The following is a 27,230-nucleotide window of genomic DNA, read 5'->3' as shown; positions in this document are numbered from 1 at the left end:
AGGGGGATGATAAAGTGATGTAGCTCCCAGGAGAGCATCTCCAAGGCTCATTTCAGATGTGTCCATCAAAGACAGGGAGATGGATGCACAGGTCAATGCACAGCCAGGAGGCTGGGTGAATCTTTGGGAACCTTTCATCAAAGATGATAAAAGCCCTGGTTGGGGGTGGAGGGTGGGGTGGGGGAATCTCTCTGCCATCCTAGGTTCAGCCAAACTCTCTTCCTACTTATTAGGGATGGCTTCCTGCCTGCCTCCATTCTGAAAATGCCACGGGACTGCCGCGGCTGGGCCTGCCTGAACCTGCTCTGGCCTCTGGAATCCAGCCCCCAGCAGACAGCCCTGACCCTTCTTCCTCTTGGCCTGCAGCCTTCTCCAGGGCTGAGAATAGGAAGCAACATGCTCCCTCTTGGAGCTTGGAGACTGCTCACAAATCCCTTTAGAAATAAAGGACAAAATGAGGATATTGTTCCTTGGACAATGAAGTTTTCTCACAGAGCAGTCTCTTCAGGCCTTTGTGAGGAAGGCTTCCTTTAAGTGCAGCCAGGGCTGGAGGACACCCTCTAGCCAGTTCTTAGGGTACTGGGCATGGCACTGACTGCTGGGAGTAGGGGGTGGGACCGCGGATGGGGCTGTAGGTGTGACGAGACACCAGGGTTAGTACTGCCTGAGAGAGAGGTCTGAGAGAGAGAAGATGAGGGCTGAGCAAGGGCGAGGCTGAAGATGGGATGGCTCAAGGCTGGGGCAGGATTAGGGGGACTAAGTCTAGGACTGGGGCTAAAGCCAGGGCTGGGAGAGGCTTGGGGGTGAGAGCTGATCCTGGGAGGGCATGTCGTGCACTGCTCAAAAGCCCAGGCCTTAAATCCAGGCAGCCAGGGTTCTTCCCTGACTATCTGGGTGGTCTCAGGCAGGCTCTCTCTCACCTTCCAACTTCCCTCCAATCTCATCTTCCCTCTTCGAACTCCCTGTTTGATGCCACAATCTGCCCCCTCCACCCCGGCACTCCTCTTATATCTGCTCTAGCTCTTTATTTATTCCCTTATCATCTTCTTATTTACCGTATTATTTACTTAATTATAACACTTATTGTTTCTTTTCTGTCTTCCCTGACTAGAACGTCAGTTCCATGAGGACAGACATCTTGGTTTTGTTCACTTGTGTCCCCAGATCCTAGCGCAGTGCCTGGCACAGAGCAGGCATCCAATAAATATGTGTCAAATGGATAAAGTTGTTAAACTTCTCTGAGCTGAGAGCTTCTTCATCTGAAAAGGGAGGATGACGTTAATGACGTTAATGCCTCACCTTGCAAAGAGGAGTGAATGAGATCTGGCCTGTAACGGGCTTTGCAACAGGCTGGTGGGCACATCCGCAAGTGACAGCTCGTATATGCCTCAGTTTCCTCATTGGTAAAGTGGGAATAAAAGTCCCTAGTCTGTCGAGTTGTTGTGAGGTTAAAATGTACAAAGCACTTAGAGTAGCTCCTCACACAAAGTTGGTGTTCGGGAAGCTGGGCAGCTGCACCATTGGTTTAATGGTATTGCCTCAGCTTTCTTGGTCCCTTCCATCTCCTTGTTTTACTGAGTTGAAGGAGAGGCTGAAAGTGGCTCTGGGAGTCAGATGGCTGAAACTTGAGTTTATACTTGGGCTTGACCATAAAATGATCTCTCAAATCCAAGGCTCAAAATAGACCAAGGGTTTCCAGACCCCCTCCTCTTTAAATATCCACCTCGATTTCAGGCACGCTATCCTCCAGCCCTGGCCTGGGTCAGAGCTGACTCCGCCCTGCCCCCCATAAATAGGCTTTAGGGTTTTGTTTTTTCTCTCCATCCTTTCTCCTGCATCCTTCACTCTGGGGACCTGACACCCCTCTGCTCTCCATCTCAGGATCTCTCCCTGCAGAGCCTCCCCAGGGTCAGCGGAAAAGAGAAAATTTTCTTTTCAACTCTAACTCAGCTTCTGATGCCTGGTGAGCTTCAGGCCTTGTTCAAGGCACGGGGCTCATGGCACACGGCTCATGGCATACACTTAATAAATGAGGAACAAATGAATGAGGAGAAAAAGCTCTGGCTCCATCCCAGACCATTGGGTAACTCTGGCCTTCGGTTTCCTCATCTCTAACAGGGATTATAAATGTCTGCCGGTCAACCTTACGAAACTGTTGTAAGAATAAAATGAGGTCATCAGCTCTTAGAACAAAGGGAGCTTGGAGGTCAAGCAGTCTGATCTGCTTATTTTTCAAAAAGGAAACAAACCCCCAGAGACATGGTATGTGCAGATGCAGAGAAACCTAATGTGATGAACTATTTTCTAACTGTCGCGTGGTCCTGGAATCCTGGAATCCTAGAGATTGTTCAGTCCAACCAGCCAGAGGGAATCTGAGCCTAGACAGGGAAAGTGACTTGCTCAGCTCACGCAGGAAACTAGGGCAGAGCTGGAACATGGGGGCCCCCGGTTTCCGGTCTAGGCATCCTTCCTGCTGTGTCGACAGTACCAGGAGGGGTGCATCTAGGGAGCAGGGGAGGCAATGGCTGCTGGGTGACCCCACCTTGGTTGAATTCTTGGAGGAGAGAGCCTAGGAGTACAGTAGGAGGAGGGAGGGAGGAAGGTGGCAGGGCTGGCAAGGCAGTGGTCACTCTTGCTCATAACCGATCCCTGGACGTCCAAGGTGGTAGCGGAGGGGATACCTGAGGGAAAATCACCCAGAGGGGCCCAATGCTGGCCACATAGTGCAACCAAGAGTGTCTATCCCGCATAGCTTTGGGGAGATTGGAAGTCAGGGGCAGGCATGGGGGCCCATGATAGGTGAAATGGGCTCCTCCCACCTTCCTGTTGCCCTGGTCTGCCAGCCTCTGTCCAGGCTGCGCAGGCAGACTTCTCATGCCTGGGGATTTGCCCCTGGCTCACTGATGATGATACTATCTCAAGCCTCTTCATATCTGTAAACCCTTTCTTGGAGTTTGTGGGCAATTACACAACCTCTCCCAGCGGTGGGGCTCTGTTCTGCTTTCACCCACAATTTCTTACGCAAAAGTATTGTTGCCTGAACTCGATTCACTTACCACCTCCGTGATTTTTGCCATAATAACCTGATCCATTAAATACATAAATAAATGTTTTCTCAATGTTTTGATCTGCTTTTTAAAAACATAAACTTATGTCCAAAAGGAAACTTCACGTCACTCCTGTAAATAAAGCAGCAGTATCTGTTGCTAAAAATACAAGAAAAAAGGAAAAGAATTACAAAGGCATTTTTGGTTTCTGGCACCAGGCCCCAGTTCTGGTTCCAATCATACTGACAAACCACCTGCGGGCTTTCTTTAGGCCTCTGTTTCCTCATCTCTAAAATGGGGCTGTTGGGAGATAATGTATGCAAGATGTCTGGCCCTGAGCTGGCATGGAGTAGGTAAAAGAGAGAATTCTGGGCTGGTACCGGTTCTGCTGGTGTCGACACCTTCTCCGCTCTGTTCTGGCCTTAGTCTCCTTCTGCCCTCCGTCTCTTTATCTAGAACTTTAATATTTCCTGTATGCTTGTAGACCAGTGTCTCATATTATCCTGCCTCTCAGAACGTGGTAAGGTAAGCCAGGGGAGATGATGTCTGCCTATTAAAGGGCAGGCCAGGCCACAGGGCTCAAGTGATTTGCCCAAGGTCAGGAGGGTGGAGTCTTGAACCTGGGCTGTTTGACTCCACTGCTTAGGAAGTGTAGGCTTCCTCTTCCTGACCCAGGAGGCAGGTCCTGGGGCTCTGGCTACTATGCAGTCTGCAGCAACCCTGGTTGGCTCTAACGAGAAAAGAGGAAATAGTTTCTAAGAAAGGTGGTCCCGCCTAGGCGAGGCTCACCTCCCCAAAGCCACCCCTCCTACATCTCCCTCTACTTCCTGGGGCTCTAGCAAAGGAGACAGCCCAAGGGTAGAGGAGAAATGGAACAGGCCAGTGGTCCGGTCTGCAGTGGGAAGGAGAGAGGGGACAGGGAGGAGAGCCAGAGACACAGGTGGACAGAGACGGAGAGAGGGACACGTGGGCAGAGATGGAAAGAGACCTCAAAAAGAGACCTATAGGTTGACGGACAAAGAGCCAAGATGCACAGAGAGGGCCAAACAAGACAAGGCGCGAGAAAGAGAGCTACAAAGAGACACAGAAGGAAGTTGAAGCCAAAGATAAAGACAACCACAAAGAGACGGAGATGGAATCAGAGCCGGAGCTCCGGGGGAGGGAGGTGGCTGCGCGGGGAAGCCAGGAGGCGGAGAGAGCCCGAGAGCGGCGGGGGCGGCAGAGCGCGGAGGCGGCAGCACCCTCTCCCGCCCCAACCCAGCGCGGTGCCCCAGCCCAGCCAGGGCGCGGGAAGCAGTGAGAGGTTGTCCCGTTCCCCGGCAGGGGGCGCCCTGGCCGCGCGCCGGGACCAGCCGGCAGGACTCGGGGCCGGGGGCGGGGCGGGGCGGGGGAGGGGAGGGCCGGAGCCCGGGCCGGGGGCGGGGGCGGGGGTGGAGGTGGGAGGGGAGGGCTGCCCGGGCCGTGCTCGGGCCCCGCGGCCGCCTTTATAAGGCCGCGGGGGAGGTGGCCCCGGCAGCGTCCGGCTCCCGCCACTCCGCGACCTAGGTCCCAGGGCACCGAGTCACGCCACTTGTGCCAGGACAGGCCTTCACCCACGAACTCTGCGCAGGTAAGGACTCCACTCTGGTCCCCGGGCGCCCGGGACTCCCGGGGAAGTGGTCGATCCCCGGCCCCTCCCATATCTTCTGCTCGCCCGGGGATGGTGGCGAGGTTGGATATCAATGGCAGGGCAGGGACCTCCACGTCCCCACACTGCCCAAGGCAGCCCATTTGGAACCCTCAGCCACCTGTCCCGCTCCCGCACTCGCGCGCATCCGAGGCTTCCTGCTGGCGTGCTGGACCCGGCTGGAAGTTGGACGTAGCGCACGCGGAGCCGGCGAGCTAAGGGGACCGCGTTCGTAACCGCCTCTGCAGTCCTGGGGTCTCCTGCCGCCCGGGCTGCTGCCGGAGACTCCTCACCTTCAGTCTAGGCACCTCCTCCTGGTGTCCCGTGCCTGAGCAGCTTCTGTGGTACCCCCTTGATCCAAGATCAAGAGACTCAGGTTGACCCATGCTACGGCGCCCCCACAGGGCAGGGGTTGGTCTTTTTGCCGGGGGAGGTGGGGCGGTTCCAAAGGAGTTTGGGCCAGAGCTAGGAGAATTAAAGGGAAGGAGAATCTCGGGTCAAGAGTCGCAGGGAGGCGGGGTTGGGGGGCGGGAAGGGACGATAACGGGCATGTTGATGTCTGGGAGTTGGGGGTGGGCACAGCAGCCATAGGGCACGGTTCTGGAGCTCCTGAAGCTGAGGGAGTCTGCGATCCACCTCTGGACGTGTGCAAGTGAGCTGATTGCCCAGGGTTAGTGCCCATGCCCAGTCTTGATAAGAAAGGGTTAAATGCATAGTAACATTGGCAGGGTGGGAAGCTAAGGAAAGTCCTGTACTTTCCCCCACGTTGTCCCTTTTGACCTTTTTCCTACGCAGAATGGGATTGGGTGAGGGGGTCTTTACAAAGGCCTGTGGGTGGAGAGGGAAAACCCAGGAGATCAAAAGAGGGGCAGTTCTTAAGCTAGAAGGGGCCTTTGGGCCCTGGAAAAAAAGAGCCCCAGGTGGGCCACGCTTCCCAGGGGGTCAAGGGCTTGGCTCCCACACCAGTAAAGATGACAGCAACTGTTTATTGACCACCTACTGGGTGCCGGGCCCACCCCAGTACTTCACATGCATCATCTCATTTACAAATGGGGAAACTGAGGCTTGGAGAAGTTAAGCAAGTGTGAGACTAGGATTTGAACCCAGACTCTAAACCCTGCAACCTTCATCTCCCACTTCCACTGTACTGCCCAAGAGATGAGGGGCTGAGCCTTGGTTCTTCCTTCTGGCCTGTCCAGTGTTCAATCTTATATGCCCCACCACCACATGCATGCTAGACCTGCCCTCTTCAAATCTTTATTCCTCCCCACCCCTACCCACTCCACTCCCCACCCCTGCTCACCTTGGCCTTCTGCTTCGTTTCGTCTTCTTAAACTTCATGCCTCTGAACTCCCTAAGCAGAAAAGGCCCCTGAACACAGCTTCTTAACCTTCCAGTCCCTGGAGTAAGACAGGCTTGGATGATGGCCCCTGTCGGTATCTGTGGCCCCACCTGCAAAATGGGGAGTATGCCACGCTCATAAGACTATTGTGAGGAATAAAACTGAACTGAGGCCAGAAACAAAATGCTATCTTCATTCAACAAAAGTTTGTTAAACTTGTGCCAAACCCTGTTCTAGGTGCTAGGAATGCAGCAGTAAATTAAACAGACATTTGGACATTCACATGACAATTTTTTCAGGCTCTGAAATGGATATTTTGGAATTGGAATCAAGCAATTCACAAGGAAGGAGATTAAAATGCAATAACACGGGTAAAGTTGGTCGGCCAACCTTTGGTTTTCACTCATAGAAGAGCAACCTGGCTGTTGACCTTGGACAAGTTCTGTTCCCTGTTGTGCCTCAGTCTCCTCCTTTAAGCTGAGAAGATCAATAAATAGTACTTACCAGCAGTGATGTCCAAATATGATCTATGTATGCAAAGTGTTTAGCTGGTGCCTGTGCTTAAGAAAATATTGGCTATAATCAGCTCTAATCTCAGCAGAAAAGTGCAACCCTGAGACTGGGTGTAGGGTTATATCACTGCCTCTGAACCCTGGAAACCTGTCACCCACCTTCTCCTAGGTCTTGTCCATTCCCTGATGGGTTGGGCTGTAGAGTGGCATGGTGATCTCCTTGCCTACACTCAGGTGCCATCTCCTATTACCCTACACACAGCCTTGGCCAGGAGCCTGGAGCTCCTTGCTGGGAACAGGCCTGGGGCTGTTTTCTCAGCAGTGCCTTCTGCCCTCTGCCTCTGTTTAAATGGGATGAAACCAAACTCAAGCCCTGCCTGTCCTGTGCTTTACATATCCTACATTCCCTGCAAGCTAGATACAGTCCTTACTTTACTGGTGAGGAAGCTGGTCCTGCAGAGGGAAAGTGTCTTGTTCAAGAGACACACAGATACTACCTGGGGAGCTGGGGCTGGAGCCCTGGTGATCAGCTCTAGTGATCCTCCTGTTGCACCCATCTTTAGGGATGAGGCCTCTCAATCCAGGGGCAGGATCCAGTGGCATAGCTCGGAGTTCTCACCTTGAAATAGATCCAGCTGAAGTTATTAATACAAAACTCAGAGCTGGAAGAGAACATTACGGGGAGAGTGAGCACGCTAGGCTGAGAACCAGCACTCAGAAATCTCCTAGTGGCCACAGGAATGCAGACGCAGCTTTCCGTGCTACGTCTTTGTCGTCGTTGTCCTCGTCCTCAGCAGGGTGGAGCTAGGCTGTGCAGTGTGTGTGTGTGTTTCTTTTTTTTTAAAGAGATGTCTTCACTTTTAGAAGGCAGCTGTGGGCAGTAGATTGGAGGTTCATTTCCAGCACTGCTGTGTCACCCTGGACAAGTTTCTTTCACTCTCTGAGCCTCAGGTGAGGAAATCATTTATAATATGGGTTAACAATACTTTGCAGAGTTGCTGTAAGGAGCCAGCAACATCATAAATTATTTTTCACCACTGAATGGTTCAGCTGGGACTGAACCAGAATTGGTGATTGTTATTGAGAAGTTAATGTTCTCTGTGGGACAGTTTCTTCGCCAATACCAGGTGATCCATAGGGCCAGAGAGAAGGCCTTGTGAGGTTACAAAGACCTAGACAGGAGGGAAAATACTGGACTTGGGGTCAGCATCTTGGGTTCCCACCCCTAGTTGTGTGACCCAAGGCAGGTCACTTTGCCTCTCTGACTGCTGGGTTCATAGTAGACCCCCAACTATGATGCTCAGTGTCCAAAGAACATTCAAGGGTAGTCTCCATATTTTTCCACCTCCTCATGCCACCTCCCAACATTTCATAATTGCTCCCAGAAAAAAGTCATGCTTAAAGTTTTCCATGCTGAAATTCTCAACCTCACTGTGGCATGAAATCAATTGTTTGCATTTAATTTGACTTCTCAAATTAAGGGGTAAAATTTGAGATGAGGGTAGGGGATGGGGGGGAGGAGGAGATGAGGAAAACGAAGTTAAACCAGATGTGTTTTTGTTTAACTGTCGGATGGTGGTTAAACTGCTCGAGTATTATTGCCATCATTCCTTCTGAATTCCAGTAACCAGGAGTCAAGTTTCACTAAAAATTGTAGTGTTCCTTCCTGGCTACCATAGACTTGCTGTCCCCATTATTATTATTATTACTATTTTATATTCATCTGAGGTCACAAAGTACTGGTCAGAGAGGAGACATAGATGCCTAGAATTTCAGAGCTGGAAGGGATTTAAAGCCTCTCTGTTAACTGGCTGCTTTGCAGATCAGGGAGACTGAGGTACAGAGAGGTGGGAAGGGGCTTGCCCAAGGTCACCCATGATCTTTCCAAAAGCAACCACTGTCTTGACTTTGGTGTGTATCATTTCCATAGTATATCCTTAATATATCTATTTTTTGAAAAAAAAAAAAAAAAAAAAAAAGAATTATTCAAGGAAGGATACACATAACTCCTGTATGTTAAGAGGCTGGTAAATCAAAGTGGATACAGGTGGAGGAAGAAAGAGACAAATTGTACTCAGAGAGGCCAGGCCTGACACAGTTCTATGACAGCCAGCAGCAGGCCTGGAGGATTACAGGACAGGGACCTGAGGACCTCAGGTGTGGGTTGGTAGAAAAAGATCCTCAACTTAGAGGAACAGTGTTTGAGTCCTTGAACTGTCGATACCCTACCTGTGTGACCCTGGGCAAGTCACTTCCCCTCTCTGAGCCTCAGTCTCCTCATCTGCAAGCCAGGATGCTTTTGAAGAGCAACAGTTGGGGACATCCCTAAGACTTGGGATGGTCTAACTTACTCAGTTGGTCCTCACATATTCACAAACTGCCCTCCCAAGGCAGCAAGTGGTGGGGGTGGAGGAATTGTTGACTCCCACAGTGATTTTAAAACTTTTAGTTGTTGGTGTTGCTAAAACAGGTGGTTTTATTTTACGTAAAAATAAGGGTTTCTGGCTTTTCTCAAAAGATCAAAAGATGTGACCACACTGGGCTGCATCCTGTCTGGCCACTATGGCTTGAGCTGATTAGCAGCTTCTCTGTCCACTTTTCCACAGTCCCCATTGTGCCCCACTCTCACCCAGCCCATTTGCTTCATTGCCATTCCTGCCTGCCTTCAGAGTCTCCAATTTCTGGGTTAGGTGCTTGAGGCTTGGCCAGCCCTCCAGGGGCTCAGGGTAGGAATGTGGGACACATGGACACCAGTCTCTCTTCCAGGGCCTGGCGGGATCTCTGAAACATGTCTGCCTGGAGGAGAGAGCTTCCCTCCTGCTTTGCTGGTCCCGGGAAGAGGCTAAGAGCTATAGAGACTTGGGGCTGACATCGTCAGCCTGTCAGTACTCAGAGAGCTGGGCCTGGGGCCCAGCTGTTGGGGGACAGGCAACCCTGGGTGCTTCAATCTAGAGAATACAGTGTCCCCTCAGGGAGGGGACTCCTTTGACATCTGCCACCTCACCTAATGCTCCCAACAGCCCTGTGCATTGGTGTCTGCTTCACAGATAGGAAACACCATCTTGCACACTGAACCCACAGCTCTCTGTTCTGCCCCCTTTGCTGGGAGCCGAGGCGTGGTGATGACCGGCAGGCACCTGATCTCCAAATCGCTGTGTCAGAGCTTGAGGGCAGCATGGGAGGCTGGGAAGCCTCATGGTTCAGGCTCCTGGTGAAGGCTCTGGAGGCAGCCACCTAGCATGAGCTTCTAGAAGGTCTCTGCAAGCAAACTGCTCTGGGGGTACAAGATGAACAAGGGGGAGCCCTGAGGACCAGGGCCCCTGGTCCTTGCACCTGCAGAGTTGTTCAGGAACGTACTCTGTGGGAAGCAGCATCCTGTGAGCACCTGCTGAGTACCAGGCACTTTCCACACTGTCTTTGATCCTCACCTACCCTCACCCCTGCCATTCTGCAGTTGTGGCTCAGGGGACGGATACCTTGGGTTCAATTCCCTCCCCTGGGTGCCTCTGTCACCGTGCCCCGATCCAGGGAAGGGAGGAGAGCGGGGTGGTGGCTGGGAGGCTATTTCCTTGGCAAACCTGTAGTGAGACCCTGACCCGCGGCTTGTCTGAGAGAAGCGTCTCCATCCCCCCAAATCTCAGTTTGGGATTCAGGTGGGTGAACTTCACCCGGCCAGGTCTGCAAGCTGCCAGACAAGCCCAGCAAACATTTTATGTCCTTTAAAAAAGTGTTTAGGAGGCTTTTATTTGCAAACCTGTAAATCCCACATTTAAAAGAATCTGCTGTGTGACTTTTTTTTTAATCGAGGTATAGTTGATTTACAATGTTGTGTTAATTTCTGATGTGCAGTATAGTGATTCAGTTATACATACATGTATTCCTTTTTAAGTCAAGTTCTTGCCTTCTCTGATCCACCTTTGACTTTGTCTACAAAACAGCAGGGTGAGTACTCTCCCAGACCTCAGGTTAAGGTCCTCAGATCCCTGTCCTATAATCCTCTAGGCCTCATGCTGGCTGTCAGTGAACTGTGTCAGACCTGGCGTCTCTGAGTATCATTTGTCTCTTTCTTCCTCTACCCGTCCCCTCTTTGACTTACTGACCTCTTAACATGCAGGAGTTAATAACTTACTCATCTGCTGCCATTCTGGGTAGAAAGTGTCTCAGCTGACTCTGAGACCCCTCCCCTCTGTCACTCCTTCTTAGCACTTCTGTAACAGCTCTCTGTTTCTTCTGAGCTCCCATTTCCACCTGCACACACAATTGCTCATTATATGTCCATAGACTCTACCTGATAACATTGCTCCTCATTCAGTGTTAGCAGCCCTGTGCGGCAAGTGCTGTTATCCCACATTACAGATGAGGAAGCTGAGGCACCAAATCACCCAGCTGGGAAATGGGAAATATGCATGTTCATCCCCTACCATTGCCAATCCACCCACCCAAGGCTGCTTCCTTCTTTGTGACATGAATGATATAAACAACTTAAAAGAGAAATTTTGAAATTGTTTTGAAATTTTGAAATTGTTAAATATAGTAATTCATATTGCAGCATCAGTTAGCCAATCAAGATAACAGAGGTAAACAGGTTCCTCTCAACAGCTCATCTGAGAGCCCTTGCCTTAGTCACCTGAGTAGTATTTGTGACAATGCTGTGTGTTTTAATTTTTTCTCTTGACCTCATCCTTACAAGTAACACTTAAGGTCTTACTGTATGTCAGGAACTGAGCTAATGACTCTGAGTGACCTTACTGTATTTAACTTGTTATCCTCTCCATTTTATAGAGGAGAAAAATAAAGCTCAGGGAAGCTGAGTGACCTTTCTCAAGGTCACACAGCTAGAAAGTAGAGATGAGACCCAAAATCAGGTCTCATGCCCTTGTGCCCAATCAAATTAGCATCTGGATTCAAATTTTTGTCTGGATACTAGCCCCCAGGGGACCTTGCTGTTTTTTCCCATAGAACCATCCATCTCTGGGTTTTGCAAAGTGATGTGGGGTGGGATGCCTCAGAGGGAGGGGACCTAGCACAGTCACTCCTGATTGGACAGCAGCTTCTGTTCTCCAGACTATGGGTCTTGGCCTGGACATCCCCTCTTCTAGTTAGGAGGAAGAATATGACAGTCTTAGCAGAAGCATTCTTAGAAAACCAGAGGGGCCTGGGTTTGAATCCCAACCCTGCCACTTTGAGCTTTGTGACCTTAGGCAAGTCTCTTTGCCTCTTTTGGCTTTCAGTTACCTTGCCTGACAAGTATGGCTTGTTTGAGTGAGGCAAGGCCTTAGGACTCTTCTAGCTCATACATGGCAAATAGTTGGCACACATGCTGCCACTCTCCTGTCCTCCACCCTTATCAGACATCACTAATCAACCACTGCTCTCTTTCCTTCTAAACCTCAAGTTCCTTCTAAATGCAGTCCTCTAGGCAGTCATTATCAACTCACTAGAGTTGGCACACAAGATTGGAAGACATCTCCAAACCAAATTAGACTTAGGCATAGTGTGAGCAGAGGCAGAGAAGGGACAGGCCCAGGGTGGCGCCTAAGTCAGTGTCACTGTGCTCTCAGTCTTCTTTTCCTGATCTGAGAGAGCAGGAGGAACCCTGAGCTAGACTGTGCCAGAACCTGCCTCTGGTGTGGGGTGAAGACCTTTCATGGAGCACCCAGGTGTGTCCATATTCAGTCCTCAAGGGGATGCGGGCGGGGGGTTTGGTTTCTGGGGCCAGTTGCAACCCAGGCTTAAAGTAAGAATGAAAAGGAAAAGGCTGCTTTCAGATCGTCCTGGAAAGAATTCCATTCACCTCTTCCAAATAATATCCTCCAAAGATAATACCTGTAATAGCAGTAATAATAGTATTAAGAGTTATTAACATTTATTGAATATTTATTATGCACCAAACCACTCTGCTAAATGCTTTAAATACATTCATGCTTTTAAGCCTTATAACAACCTTTATTCAAGTGAAGAAAATGACTCAAAGATGCAGTCCTTTGCCCAAGTTCCCTGCTGGTGAAACAGGGGAGCTGCTGAGATTGGAATTCGCATCCGTGCAGCCCTGAAGCGGCTCCCCTCCCTGGCTCAGTCCGAGGACTGCCAGACTCTGCACTGGCTGTTCCCCCGATCACCATCATCACTTCTCATTCGTGACCAGGACACTTCTTCACCTGTGGAAGGTGCTCTTCCACACACAGAACCTTCCATGAACACACGGCAGTAGCAAAGCAAATGGCATGTCCATGTTTGCAGGTTAGAAAATTGGACCGGGGATCACACAGCCAGGAAATGGTCCTTGCTGGGCTGCGGGATGGCCAGGGAGAGCCTGGGCAGGAGACGGGAACTCGGGTGTGTTGCAGCTGAGGTGGGGTTGGGTTTGTCCCCCCCCATCCTAGATATCCTGAAACTAGTTCCTGTTTTAATCAGCCATGGGACCCTGGATGAGTCATTTTAATACTCCCAACCTCAGCTTCCAGGCTCTTATCATACTTTTTGGTTGTCAAAGCTCTTTCCTATTCATGAACTCACTGAATCCTTAAAACAGCCCAATAAATTATTATCTTCATTTTGCAGAAGGGAAACTGAGGCTCAGGTCAATCAATGGCAGAACTAGCCCTCAAACTCAGATCAGGATCCCAGGCTCATGGTCTTTCCTCAGATGCGTCCCCCAGCCTCTGGCATCTTTGCCTTTGCACCTGCTGTCCCCTCCCCAGCAGTGTCCTCCCTGCCTGTGTTGCCAGTTGGCATCAGAGCTTCTTTTCTAGATCTTGCTTAGAAAACTTCAGCCCTTGGTAAGCTGATCATCCACGCAGTGTCTGGCTCTGTGTGAGTTCCTGGAGGGCAGGAACCCCATTTGAGTCATTCGTGAATCCCAAGGTACGTGCATTCAGCAAGTATCCAATGACCTTGAGTTAATGAAAGACGGCAACACCTGGCAGGGGTTTCCACAGCTCAGCCAGGCTTGCTTCCTGGGGGAATCTGGAAAGGCTGTCCTGCTGGGTTTGACACCTGAGCCACTCTAGGCGGAGCCCGGCTGCCCTTCCCAGATCTGTGGCTGATAATTGGCAGCAGGACAAGCAGGTTTCACTATTGGTAGCTCAGGTCTCGGTCAGGTATGGGTTCCCCCAGCATCATACCTCTGACCAATCTTCTCGTCCATTTTGTTCACAGGTATACCCTCAGTGCCAAACAATCTTAATTTCTTTAAAAATAGTACCAACCATCATTTGCTGAATCTATAAGTACCATGCATCCTGGTGCATATTATGCGCTTAATACATACTTGGCGAATGAATGAATACTTGCAAGGAGTAACAGCTCTTAGGATTGAAGACCTTGTGTGACCTCCATGCCTCAGTTTCCTCCTGTGTCCATGAGAGGTACTCAGAGGAATAATTGATACATACATCAATATGTGTTTGTTTTAAATATGTTGTGAACCACTCTCTAACTGCTTCACTTATATTTATTCATGTATCCTCACAACAGAGGCCCAGAGAGGTTAAGTAATCTCTCTTAGATCACACAGCTGGCACCAAATACAAATATTTTCCTGACTCTCGGGACACATGTGTTCTAAGTAATACAATGAGGGGACCATTTTCCCCCAACCTCTTTCCCTAGCCCAGAACCCCCTACCCCAGAGCCCACGGTCATCAATAGTAGGGGAGTCCAGTGGTCATTTGTCCCCTGACTAGGAAACACCTCCTGGCTAGAAAAGACCTAATGCAGTGGCGAGCACATAATAGGTCTTGTGACCATCATGGGTGTAACAGGCACCAATCAAGCGCTGTGTAGAAGCCCACAGGAGGGAGACCTGAGTCTGCTGCAGAAAGCCAGGGGAGCCTTCACGGAAGAAACGCAAGCGGTCATGAGTGACTGTAACAGCAACAGCTCACACCTCCTGAGGAGCAGACCCTGCTCCAAGCGCGTCAGACCTAGGAACTCATTTACTCCTCTGTCAGCCCTGGGAGGTGAGCACCATTATATTCATCCCCACCCCGCGGATTGGGAAACAGAAACGTGCTCACTTGCCTGGGAAACGGTTAGGAACAGGCGGGCCCGGCACCAAGCTGTGGAGTCCGCTGTACTGCCTGCTCGGCCAAGCTTCCTGCTGGTCAGTTCCCTCGCGCCTCTGCTCGGGGCTGGCTGTTGGCAGGCAGGCCCATGTGAGGGTAAACCCTGGTACCACATGATCCCTGGAGTGGAGGGGAGTTTCTCCCTTCTCCCGAGGGCCTTTCTCGCATCATGCCCTGAGGCTGAGCCCAGATGGAGGTTTCCAGGAAGGGAAACCAACTTATCACCTCACCCCTGTCTGGGGCAGCTCCAGCATGTGTCAGCTCCCTAATCCCCTGGCACTTTGCATACACGGCCAGTAGCAACGGGGACTAGCATCCCTGAGGAGGGAGGGCCGTGACTGTTCCGAGGGAGGTGCTGCTGTGGTCTGTCAGAGGCGGAAAGAAGGCTCAGTGTGGTTAAATAACTTGCCCAGGGTTGCGGAGCCAGTGGGTGGTAGAGCTGGGATTTGAACCCAGGCCTGGGGGCTTTCCCCTCTGCCTCTCAGTCTGCTCTGAGCCGACTGGTTTTGGTTCTGGTGAGGGAAAACGTGTCTGTCATGAAGACGTCTTGTGCAGAGACTCAGGCTTGCTTCCAAACAATCTAAAATTGTTTAATAATACTAAGCGCTGTCATTTACTGAGTGTCTGTGTATGACCTGCTTAGTACGTGTTTTATGTCCCCTTTTCATTGGTCCTCTTAACCGCCCCTCAGGGTAGGTACTTGAATCTCAGTTTTTGTAGGTGAAAAATAGAAGCATAGAAAAGTGGAGGGACTTGCCCAAGATCTTGCCACTCATAAGTGGTTAAGCCAGAATTTGAAACTAGGCAGCTTGGCTCAAGTGTGGGCCTGTAATCACTTAATAAATATTAGGTAAATCTCTGCGGGCCAGATGTGTAAACTCCTCTTGAACCTAATGGTCCTTCTGGAGCCTGGCTCGGGGAGAGGGTGCAAGGCAGGAATAGACCACAGGACACTTCCCAGCCCTCTGAGCTGAGGATGCAGAGTTTATCTACCTGCTGTATGAGTCCTGGGAGAAGGGAGGGATGGATTGGGTTAGGGGGCACAGTGGGGCAGTCCTGGTGTCTCCAGAACCAGGGCCAGGAGGAGGCCAGAGCAATTAGCCTGGCTGAAGCTCCAGCTAACTGAGAATCCTCAGTGGGGGATTGGCCCCAGCCTCAGGCCGGGGCTCTGGCCTCAGGCCTGACCCTTCTGGGGTCCCGTCTCAGGCTTCCAGAGTCTTTCTAGGGTGGGAAATCTCAGAGCACTGGTTTGTGTGAGAACTTTGCAGTTTCCCCCTTCAACCCCCAAATCCTGGGCTGGCCTGCCTGCCCCACTTCACCCTTTCGGAGGAAGCGGATCCCTTCCTGTTGGGTAGCTACACGATTTGAATAATCAAGTATTTCCCTACTGGTTCCCGGCCCACCAGGGCTCGCTGTGCAAGGCGTCTAGTTGGGGCTCCGAGGCAGGCCTGCCAGCCTCCTCATCTGGTGATGTTCTCCAGTCAGCAAGGGCGACGTGCAGGGAAACCCTGTGTAGTTGGCTTTGCTGGGCAGGCCCCAGGCAGTTCCTGTAAAGGAGGCAGTGCTGGCCTTGGGCTTTGTCCCCTCACTGCTTTGAGTGGCTCCTGTTAGGAAAAGGAGGAGGGGTTGTCCCCGTTTCAGGAAATCCATGCTGGAGTGGCCTTTTTTGTCAGCTCACCGGGGTATGACCTCTTGGCTCCTGTCAGGCTAGAGAAAGGAGGAAGCAGAGTCAGGAAGAGGGAAAGATGGGTGCAAGAAAACAGTCATTCATTCATTCAACAAATATTTCCTTGCTTAGCCCAACTGCCTGCTAGGCCAAGGGCGGGGTGCTGGAATTCACAGATGAATCTGGTCTAGTTTTTTTCTTCAGAGAGCATCTAGTATAGGGATAGAGGGTCATGTAAACAGATGACATTTCAGAGTCCCAGGTGGTACAGGATGAAGGGGACATGCAAGAGCTGTGGGACCCAAGGAACCGCTTAACCAAGCCTTGGGCAGAATGTCCACAAAGGATTTCTGCAGAAGGAGGAGCATTCTTTTTAAAAATTTTTTTCTCCCAACAAATGTTTACTGAGCATCTTCTGTAGGCAGGTGTGGTTCTAGGTGCTGGGGCTGCAGCAGTGAAGAACACCGTCCTGCCTCCTGGAGCTCCTCTGTAATGCAGACCATAAAGTAAAATTAAGTTAGTCTCAGAAAGTAATGAGGGCTGTGAAGAAAATAAACAGGGTTGTGAAATAGTGAGGAACTGGGGTGCGGTGGGGGCTTCTTCACCCGGCATGAGCAGGGAAGGACTCAGAGGAGGTGGCCTTTGACCTGAAGAATGAGAAGGAGTGAGCCAAGCAAAGACCTGGGGGATGAGTGTTCCAGGCAGGGGAATGGCCAGTCCCAACCCCCTGAGGGAAGAGAACAGGGCATGGAAAGTCTGAGTGGTGAAGGGAGGGGACCGGGAGATGATGTCAGGAGATGGGCTGCCCCAGAACTTGCAGACATCTGACCTGACTTGAAGAATCAGCAGGACCTGCCAGGAGAAGTAAGGGATGGGTGACCTCCTGCTTACTGGATGGCCCCTTAAAAACACTCTGAGCAGGAATGGCCTTTGGGGTTTGCTACTCCGGCCCTCCATGCACAGATGGGGCGGCTAAGGCCCAGAGAGGGAAAGTGACCCTCTGAGGTCACAAAGGGAGATAGTGGGACAGTATCTAGGTCCCCTAGCCACCAACCAGTTTCTCTCCAAGGTGCCCACACAGGTCCGCTGAATTAAGACGGACATTTATTAAGCGCTTACTGTTTGCCAAGAAAGTTACGTACCTTACCTACTTCGACGGGTGGAAGGTGAGGCTCAGGGAGGTATGGGGACCTGGTTAAGGGTCATTGAGGCCTGGGTTCCATATGGTTGACCCTGGCCAAGTGGCCGAACCTCAGTTTACTCATAAAATGGGGACAGTAATGGTTTCCAACTCATAACACTGTTGAGGATTCAATGAGATATGACATGTGTTGAGAAATTTTGATAGTGTTTGGCAAAATGTGAATATTATCTGAGCATTTTTGTTTTCATTTAAGTTATTTTATGGACCTTGGGATCATTCAGTGGATTAATCATGATCTTTGTTCAAGCACTCTCCCCATTGATCCATAATGACACTCTTGTCTATTTTATTACTAAAAATAAACGTAAAATGCCAATGAGCCATCATTCAATACTAGGACTAGAATGTTGACAGTAATTTACATCTTCCTCTGGGCTCTTCCATCTGCCTCCCACTCACCTTTCTTCATGTGGGGTACCCACTATCCTGAGTCTGGGCTTTCCCATTCCCTTGCCTTTTAAAATTATTATTTTAAAAATTTGATTAATATTTTATTAGTATTTGTATTAGTATTATTATCACACAGGTTTATGTATCATATATATCGAAATTTCTCATTCCCTTTGCCTTCTTTGATTAGTTTTTAATGTCATGTATCAGTGTGTTTTATATATCATATAAAATATATATAGTTTTACTTTATGAAAGTGTATCATGCTTTACATCATCTCCTGGGACTTGCTTTTTTCACTTAGTCTTATATTGCAGAGATCAATCCAATAGTTGCATGTTGCTGTAATTTTTTTTAACTACTGCATAACATTCCACTGGGTTACTATTCCACAATTTCTATTTATTTGATTTCTTGTTGATGGCATTTGGGTTGTTTTCAGCTTTTTGCTAGGGAAGGAAAAGCACCTATGACTATTCATGTACATGCTTTCTAATAGATAAATGGAGAACTTTTTCACTTCTCTTTGTTGCTGATGTATGAAAATGCAATAGGCTTTTTTTTACATTTGATCTTAATCAAGCTAATTTGCTGAACTATTTCCAATTATTTGTCTGTAGATTCTGTGTAGACAATCAGTTGCAAATAATGATAGTTTTCTTTTGTATTTTTAGATCTTTTTGATTTCAACTATTTTTCTTATTACATTGTCTAGGACTTCTAGTACAATCTTAAATTTAAAAGGTAGTATTAGGTATCTGTGCCTTGTTTGATTTTTTTATTGAAATATAGTTTACAATGTTGTGTCAATTTCTGGTGTACAGCATAATAGTTCAGTCATACATATGCATACATATATTCATTTTCATATTCTTTTTTATTAGAGGTTATTACAAGACATTGAATATAGTTCCCTGTGCTATACAGTATAAACATGTTGTTTAGCTATTTTATATATAGTAGTTAGGATCTGCAAATCTCAAACTCCCTATTTATCCCTTCCCACCCTATTCCCCACCTGGTAACCATAAGTTTGTTTTCTATGTCTATGAGTCTGTTTCTGTTTTGTACATAAGTTCATTTGTCTTTTTTTTAGACTCCACATCTAAGTGATATCATATGGTATTTTCTTTCTCTTTCTGGCTTACTTCGCTTAGAATGACACTCTCCAGGTCTGACCATGTTGCTGCAAATGGCATTATTTTATTATTTTTTATGACTGAGTAGTATTCCATTATATACCACAACTTTATCCAGTCTTCTGTCGATGGACATTTAGGTTGTTTCCATATCTTGGTTATTGTAAATAATGCTGCTGTAAACATTGGGGTGTATGTATCTTTTCAAATTAGAGTTCCCGCTGGATATATGCCCAGGAGTGGGATTGCTGAATCATATGGTAAGTCTTATTTTTAATCTTTTGAGGAATCTCTGTAATGTTTTCCATAACAGCTGCATCAGATTATATTCCCACCAACAATGTAGGAAGGTTCCCTTTTCTCCACACCCTCTCCAACATTTATTATTTGTGGACTTTTTAATGATGGCCATTCTGACTGGCGTGAGGTGATACCTCGTTGTAGTTTTGATTTGCATTTCTCTGATAATTAGCAGTACTGAGCATTTTTTCATGTGCTTATTGGCCATTTGTATGTCTTCATTGGAGAATTGCTTGTTTAGGTCTTCTGCCCATTTTTGGATTGGATTGTTTGTTTTTTTCTTATTAAGCTGTATGAACTGTTTATATTCTGGAAACTAAGCCCTTGTCAGTCTCATCTTTTGCGAATGTTTTCTCCCATTCCTTAGGCTGTTTTTTTGTTTTGCTTATGATTTCCTTTGCTGTTCAAAAGCTTATAAGCTTAATTAGGTCCCATTTGTTTATTTTTGCTTTTATTTCTATTGCCTGGGTAGACTGCCCTAGGAGAACATTGCTAAGATTTATGTCATAGAATGTTTTGTCTGTGTCTTCTTCTAAGAGGTTTATAGTGTCTTGTCTTATGTTTTTTGCCTTGTTTTTTATTTTAGAGAGAATTGTTCTAATATTTCCCCATTTAGTATGTATGTGTTTTAGAATTTTTATAAATTCCTTTTTCAAGTTAAAGTTCTCTTCTATTCATAACTTATTGAGAGCTTTTTAAAAATAATAATTTGTGTTGAATTATATTAAATGCTTTCGAATAGTATCTTGAGATGATTATAAAGTTTTTCTCTTTTAATCTGTTGCTGCAGTTAATTACATACAAAGATTTTCTAATATAAAATAAGCCTAAATTGTTCATTACATATGTTGGTTATGCTCTGATATCTTGTTTAGAATTATTTTATCAATATTCATGAATAAAATGGATCTGTAATTGTCTGGCTTTCTTCTTTTCTGGCTTTCATATTGTAATTATGGCCTCATTGAATTAGATGGTAATAATTTTTACTGTTCTCTGGAAAAATCTGAGTAAAACTGAGATAATTTGTTTCTTGGAGTCTGGTAGAGCTCAGTTACAAAATCTCCTTGGCCTATTGTTTTCTTTGTGGAAAGAGTTCAACTACTGTTTTAATTTTTAAACTCAGGTTCTTTATTTCTTCTTGAGTCAGTTTTGGTCAGTTATATTTTTAGAAATGTATGCATTTAATCTACATTTTCAAATCTACTGGTATCAGGTTGCTTATAGCATTTTCTTATGGTATTCCTCTTTTCCATAATAATTGTGTGTTATCTCTTTCTCCTTCTCTTTATTTTTTATTTTTTTTCAAATTAATCTTCCCTCAAGTTTATTGACTTTTTTAAAGGACTAGCTTGTGGCTTTGATCTTTTCAATTTAATCTTTTTTTCTGTTTTGTTGATATCTGCTCTTTATAATCTCCTTTTACTTTCTTTGAGTTTCTGTTTTTTCTGATTTCCTAAGTTGGACACTTAGGTCATCAATTTTTAGCCTTTCTTTGCTGCATTCCACAATTTTTGATATACAGTGTTTTATTATCATTCAGTTCTAAGTACTGTTTCATTTCTACTATGACTTTTCTTTGGTCCATAAGTTATTTAGGGGTGTTTTTAATCTCTAAGTGTATGAGGAATTGTTTGTTCTTTTAAAAACTAGCTTGAAACTTAAAAATCAGAAAATGTGGGCTGTGCGAAGACCTGTTATTTAAAATGTGAGATTTGCTTTGTGGCCTGGTATGTGATTAATTTTTTTTTAAATGCTTGAGTGTCCCTGAAAAGAATGTGTGTGTGTATTTTGTTTATACTGCCCTACTTTTTAATTTCAATTTATCTTGCTTTTTCTGTTTCACTTTAATGTTTTATTACTTAAAAAAAATTGTTAGCTATAGCTTTTTCCTCCAAGGACGAGATCAGCATTTTCTCACACCCCATGGGTTCTCTCTTCCCTTTCAGCCCTTATACTCCACCAACGTGTCCTTCAGCCGCCATAACATCATGTCGAGATTGTCTGGAGTTTTCAGTTTATAGAATCGTCTTGTTCTTTTATTTGATCTGGGAATTTTTTAAAAACATTAAACCTTACTATTTGCTTAGCTTCCACATATCTTTAGTGTCACCTGTGGAATTTGTTTCTGTTAGTGAAGTAGTTACTTCAAAATTGTTTTTCTTTGGGGGTGGGGGTGTCTTTTTGTATAAACCTGAGCCATTGAAATGTGATTTTTGGGGTTTGGGTTTTTTATTTTTTATTAATTTTTTTTAAGCCTTTAACATTTGAATGACAGTTTAGCTTGATATAAAATTCTCAGTTCAAATTCTTTTCCTTTGGTACTTTGGTAAATTCAATTTGGTACTTATTCCTTTGCAAGCCATTGGGTTATTTTTCCCCCAGACTTTTAGAATGTTTCTGTTGTCTTTTGATATTCACTCTGATATTTCTAAGTGTGCATTTTTCCTTATCTGTCCTGTGTGTTGTATTTGGGGCCCCTTCCAGCTGTGTTTGTTCACTTTCTTCAGTTCCAAGGTTATCTTCAAATATCTCCTCCCTTGATTTATTTACCTCTCCTGGGACTCCTAACATCTAGATGTTGACACTTAGACTTCCATCTCTTTTTTTTTTTTGGTGATGTATAATTTCATTCAATAAAATGCACAGATCTTAAGTGTTCAATTCAATGTGTTTTGGCAAATTACATTACCTTGTAACCATGACCCCAAAATAAGATTAAAGAAAAAAATTCTATCTCTCTAGCAAGTTCTGTTACACCCCTTTTCGGTTTATTTTCCCTCTCAAATTGCAATCGTTATTCCAATTTCTTTTACCATACATTGGTCTTTTCTAGAGTTTCGTATAAATGGAATCATACAGCAGATACTCTTCCATGTCTGGCTTCTTTCACTTAGCGTAATGTTTTTGAGATTCATCTATGTTTGCTGCCTCAGTAAAATTCTCTCCTTTTTTTGCTAAGTGGTTTTCCTCTGTATTGATATACTGCCATTGTTTATTCATTCATCCATTAGTGAACATTTAAACTGTTTCCAGTTTGGGGGTATTATAAATAAAGCTCTTGTTAACACTTAACCAATGAATCTTTGAGTAGGTGTACTTTCATTTCTTTTGAACAAATACTTAAGAGTGGAATTGCTGGATCATGTGATAAGTGTATTGTTAACTGCCAGACTCTTTTCCAAAGTCACTGCACTATTACACAACAAATGAGCAATATATAAGACTTCCGCGTTTTTCTACATTCTTGCCAATATTTGATTTTGCACATCATTTTGATTTGGTTTTAGTCATTCTGGTGGGTGTTAAACGGGTCTAATTTTCACTTACCTGATACTAAAGATGTGAAACACCATGAAATCTTGGTCATTTGTATGTTTTCTTTTTGAAGTGGCTAAGTCTCCTGCCCATTGGGCGGGCAGGGTTGTTAATCATTTTATTGTCAACTTTAGGAGTTATTTATTTATTGGATACAAGTCCTTTGTGAGCTTATATACTGTGCGTAGTTTTCCCATTATGTATCTTGTCTATTCAGTTTCTTAAGGGTATCTTTTGATGAGCAGAAATTTAAAATTTTGATGAAGTCCCATTTATCAAAAAATTCTAGTGAAGTTGGGACTCCTTGCCTACCCTAAGGTCGCAAAGATATCTGCTTATGTTTTCTCCTAGAGGCTTTATGGTTCTGGCTTTTATAATTAAATTTATAATCCATTTCAAATTAATGGAGTAAGATTGAGGTGGATGTTTTTAACTTTTTACTGATGTCTTACCCTTTTGTTCGTATTTTCTATTTCTTAATCCTTCCTGGCTTCTTCCTGGAAATATTCCTCCATCTGATACCCCAGTTCCCTATTTCATTCCTGAGGTATCCATTCTATAGTTCATTCTGTTATGTCTGTTATTTCGACTAGTTTTTCACATAGAATATTTCCACTTGGGTCCCATAACGTTTTTATGTTCTGTTTTGTATCACTAATATCTTTCCTTATTTCCTTGCCGTGTTCCTAATGCTTATTTTTAAATTCTCAGTCCTTCTGTTGAACAGGGACAATTCCAGTGGTATCTCTAATCAGTTTGTGTTTGTTTTGAAATCATTGGACTCCTCAGATTCCCTGTTCTTTAACCTGTGAGCTCATTCCTCGGAGGGTTTCAGCTGTTCTGTCTGGTGCTGCATATCTGGGTAAGAATCCAAGCCTGACCCTAGTCTCTGTCAGCACTGATGAGCCCAAGGAGATGACAGTCCGAGTGGAGACCCCCAGGCGCCAGAACCACATAGTTCCTCACTGGACTGCACATTGCCAGTCCCCCTCCCCGAGTAACTAACTGCACAGGATTGAGCCTCTTTTTCCAGATCCTAGAAGGAAGCAGCCAGGGGAGGGGGCTGTCTGCCTAGGTCAGAATCCACTAGCCTCCTGGTCTGGAAGAGAAGGGATGGTGGAGTGACTGTGGAGGCCTGTTCCCTCTTGATTTCTGGAATTCTGCACTGCCCTGAATTCACTCTGGCAGACACTCATGCCATCTTCCTGGGCTGCGTGTGTCCAAGTGAGAATGCTGGCCTTGGTCTCTCTAGGGCAAATGGGCATGTGGCAGGGCGGGGGGCTTGTGCTGGGGAAGGCTTGATGCAAAAGAGGCAAGAGCAGAGCTCAAATCCGATTTTCTTTTCTACAGTATTCTCCACCCCCTAAAGACTAGCCCTGCCTCTGCTCCTGGGGCTGCATCCACACCCCCCACCCCTGCACACACGTTTAAAACCCCCTTCCTTCTCCCCAGGAGGTTCCGTTTTCTCCATGATTTCCTAGGATGAGTGGTTCTATTTTTGCTCTATTGTTACTCTGGTGTTGATTTGAGGAAGAGGGGTCAGGAGCGATATGTCTTCCCTCACTGTGAGTTCTAAGAGAAACACTCACCCCCACCGCATCTCCAGCCAGAGCACAAAGGCTTCAAAAGAAAAGTAGCAACTAGAGATAGCATTGGAGTCAGCGACGACATTAGGACAGATAGACTAAGAGGTTTAAATTAGCATTAGAAACATACAAAAGAAATAAGGAAAAATATTGGTAACATAAAATGGAATAAGAGAAATATTAAATAATAAAAGAACCATGTGGAAATATGAAATATGGCTTAATATGAAAAACCAGCCTTATCTGTTCCTGCCCCAACCTTTGCATGCACCTCACAGCTCACTATTCTCCAAAAAAAAAAGACTTCATGGCCTCCAGAGCTTTGCATGGGCTGTTCCCTCTGCTTAGTCTGCCTTTGCTGCATTTCTGCTGGAAAAATTCTGATGCCATCCTGAGGACTCCTTCCCTGAAGGCCTCTAATTGTCAGTGTGATATTCAGTGATGCCGTGGGGTTCTGGAGTTTGGAAGCCAGGATGCTTGTCTTGTTCAACTAACTGACTATGTGATTTTAGGAAAGTCACACTACCTCTCTGGACCTTAGGCTTCTGCTGGGAAAAAATGAAAGTGTTGGGTTAGATTATTCCTAGAGTCCCCTTCACTTCTGACAAGCTGGTGCGGAGGTTACAATTGAAGGTTCTAGACTTAATCGCTGTGTTTCAATGAGCAGTTATTTCAACTCGTAAAGTCTCATTTCCTAACCTAGCATAATAGTTAAGACCTTATACTTCGGGGTTGGACAATTCGGGTTCATAATCCCAACTCTGCCACTTGCCTGCTGTGTGACCACAGGCAAGTTATTTAGCCCTCTCCGTGCTTTTTTTTCTCTTCTCTAAAATAGGGTTGATACTAAGAGTGCCTACCTCAGTGTAAGAGCACAATGAATGCAGCTGTTGTTCTGCTGGTGGTGGTTGCTCACCATTATACAGACTTCATTCCACTCAACAAACTCTTGATGTTTGTCTGCTGCTGGACTCTGCTAAATGTTTTCTAAAATTCTACATAATTTTATTGCTTAATAGATACTCTCCACTGCACTTTATCTTTAAAACAACTTCGCAAGAACCCTGTTTTTCAGATAGGGAGCCTGCAACTCCAGACATAAAGTCACTTTCAAAGCCGTATTGCCAGGACTTAACCCCATATTCACCTCCTCTGTGGCCAAGATCTTTCCACTACACCACAGTGTTCAGAAAGATTAGACTGGGGTTTGGGGGATTACAGAACAAATCCAGATAGAAAGCTCGGTGAGAAGTTCCCCCCTCCCCCTTACACATGTACTCCAGCTGTCCGCCTGCCCTAGGCTGTCCACAGGATGTCTTTTGTAGGTTTCACGCAAATGCAGGTTTAGTGATGGGCCAGAAGTTAATTGAGGAGGCAGAACCAGGGTGGATTGGACAATTAGGGGCTCATATGACCTGGGATAGGGAGCCAAAGGGGCTCTGGGAAAGAGAGCAGTACTCTTGGAGGACACAGAGTCAGCAAAGAGGAGGACTGAGATTCGACAAGCCCAGAGGTGAAGCTGGAGGGCGAAGCCCGCAGAAGCAGATGCTGGTCTTGCAGTCCCAGAGGGTGTCCCTGGGGCTGAACCCCAGCGCCGTCGTGTACTCCTGCAGGTTGGGACATGTGGCTTTACCTCTCAGAGCCTGCAAGAGGGCTGCCAGTACCATTTGGTAGAGTTAGGGGAGAGGGCCTGTGGGAGCCCAACACCCCTCGGCTCCCGCACCAGCATCTCAGTTCCACGGCTGGTTAGATTGGCATGTGTGGACTCGATTTAATCCTGAAGCCTCAGTTCCCTGATTTGCAATTTGGGAATCACATTCTCAGCTGTGTGGGATTATTTCACGGCTGCAGCAAGATGATTTCTTGGTGAGACCTTCTCTGACCTCTCTATTTAAAACTGCAAACACTGCCTCTCCTTCCTGCCTTTCTTCTCCATCTCACTTTCCACCACCTGGCATCCTATTGATTTTACCTGTTTTCCTGTTGCCTGCTCTCCCTGCCAGCAGGGATTTGAGCACCTAGAACAGCCTCTGGCATCTAGTAGGTGCTCAATAAACAGTGGTCAAAGGAAGTTTGATTGAATAACATCTAGAGAAGACCCTAGTGCGCAGGGGATGTTGAGGTGGTGTCATTTGGATCTTAGAGATACAAGGCAGAGACACCAGAGAGGCCAGGACAGCTTAGTTGGGGTGCCAAGTGTTACCCATGAAAGCATTTGGCGCCTGGATTTCAGGGTGGCGGCTGGCCCCTGTCTGGCCACAGCCTGTAAGAGGGGAGCCTCTTAGGAGAGTAAAGCTGGATAGGCCTGAGTGCTGGACTTTTCATGGAGGCAAGACCCTCGGGCAAACAGGAAGCCCATGATACTTGGCTTTCCTGTTTTCTTTAGCTTTTTGAAACATTCTGATTGCCCCTACATGGTGCAGACTACCTCAAAGAAATGACAGTCCCAGCACCATCCTGGACTCCCCAAAAGCCTAGGGGAAAAAAAACAGTGGGTTTGGAGCCAGGCAGATGTGAGGGCCTGGCCTGGCCCTGGCCCTACCCCTCTTTAGTAGAGAGATGTTGGGCAAGTCACTGCCCCTGAGTCTCTGTCTCCTCCTCTGTGAAATGGGTGTAGCAGTATCTCACTGTATGCCAACCTCCTAGGGCTTTGGGTAAAATCCAGTAATAACGTGTGTTGTGACCAATGATCATTAGACTGAAGGGCCTCAAAGGCAGAGGTTGTACCTGTAGCCCTTAGCCAGGGTCAGGCACACAGCAGATACTTGGAACCTGGTGGCCAAGGAGTTGTTAAACTCAACTGACAACAACCTATTGGAAAGGGAAGGTCTGAGTCCTGCATGCAGTATGGCTTTTAGGCAAATCCTGCCCAAAGACCTCCTACAATTCTACAAGTTTGTAGATTCCAAGAAAACCTAACTTGTATTGACTGTCCTCATTTTACCACACACTTGAAATTTACTGACCCATCTTTAGCTTGTTTGTAAGTTTTC

The 27,230-nt window shown here is 46.6% G+C and overlaps 1 protein-coding gene across 2 annotated transcripts in view; it reads left to right on the top strand.

Annotated features, from left to right (window-relative positions):
• The first annotated feature begins 4,519 nt into the window (after window positions 1–4,519).
• ALPL (alkaline phosphatase, biomineralization associated) overlaps window positions 4,520–27,230 on the top strand; it is a 54,454-nt gene continuing 31,743 nt past the window's right edge. Inside the window, exons 1-2 of one of the 2 annotated variants that reach the window (XM_031464281.2) lie at window positions 4,533–4,656; window positions 7,432–7,518. The gene's annotated coding sequence lies outside the window, so the exon portion shown is untranslated. Of the gene's footprint in view, window positions 4,657–7,431; window positions 7,519–27,230 lie in introns of both variants that reach the window. The other variant, XM_031464280.2, reaches the window with a different exon arrangement.

The sequence above is a fragment of the Camelus dromedarius genome, chromosome 14 (assembly GCF_036321535.1).
Source record: "Camelus dromedarius isolate mCamDro1 chromosome 14, mCamDro1.pat, whole genome shotgun sequence".
NCBI classification, from domain to species: Eukaryota; Metazoa; Chordata; class Mammalia; order Artiodactyla; family Camelidae; genus Camelus; species Camelus dromedarius.
Note: the sequence above shows the minus strand (reverse complement) of the source record. Positions and strands in the feature narration are given on the sequence as shown.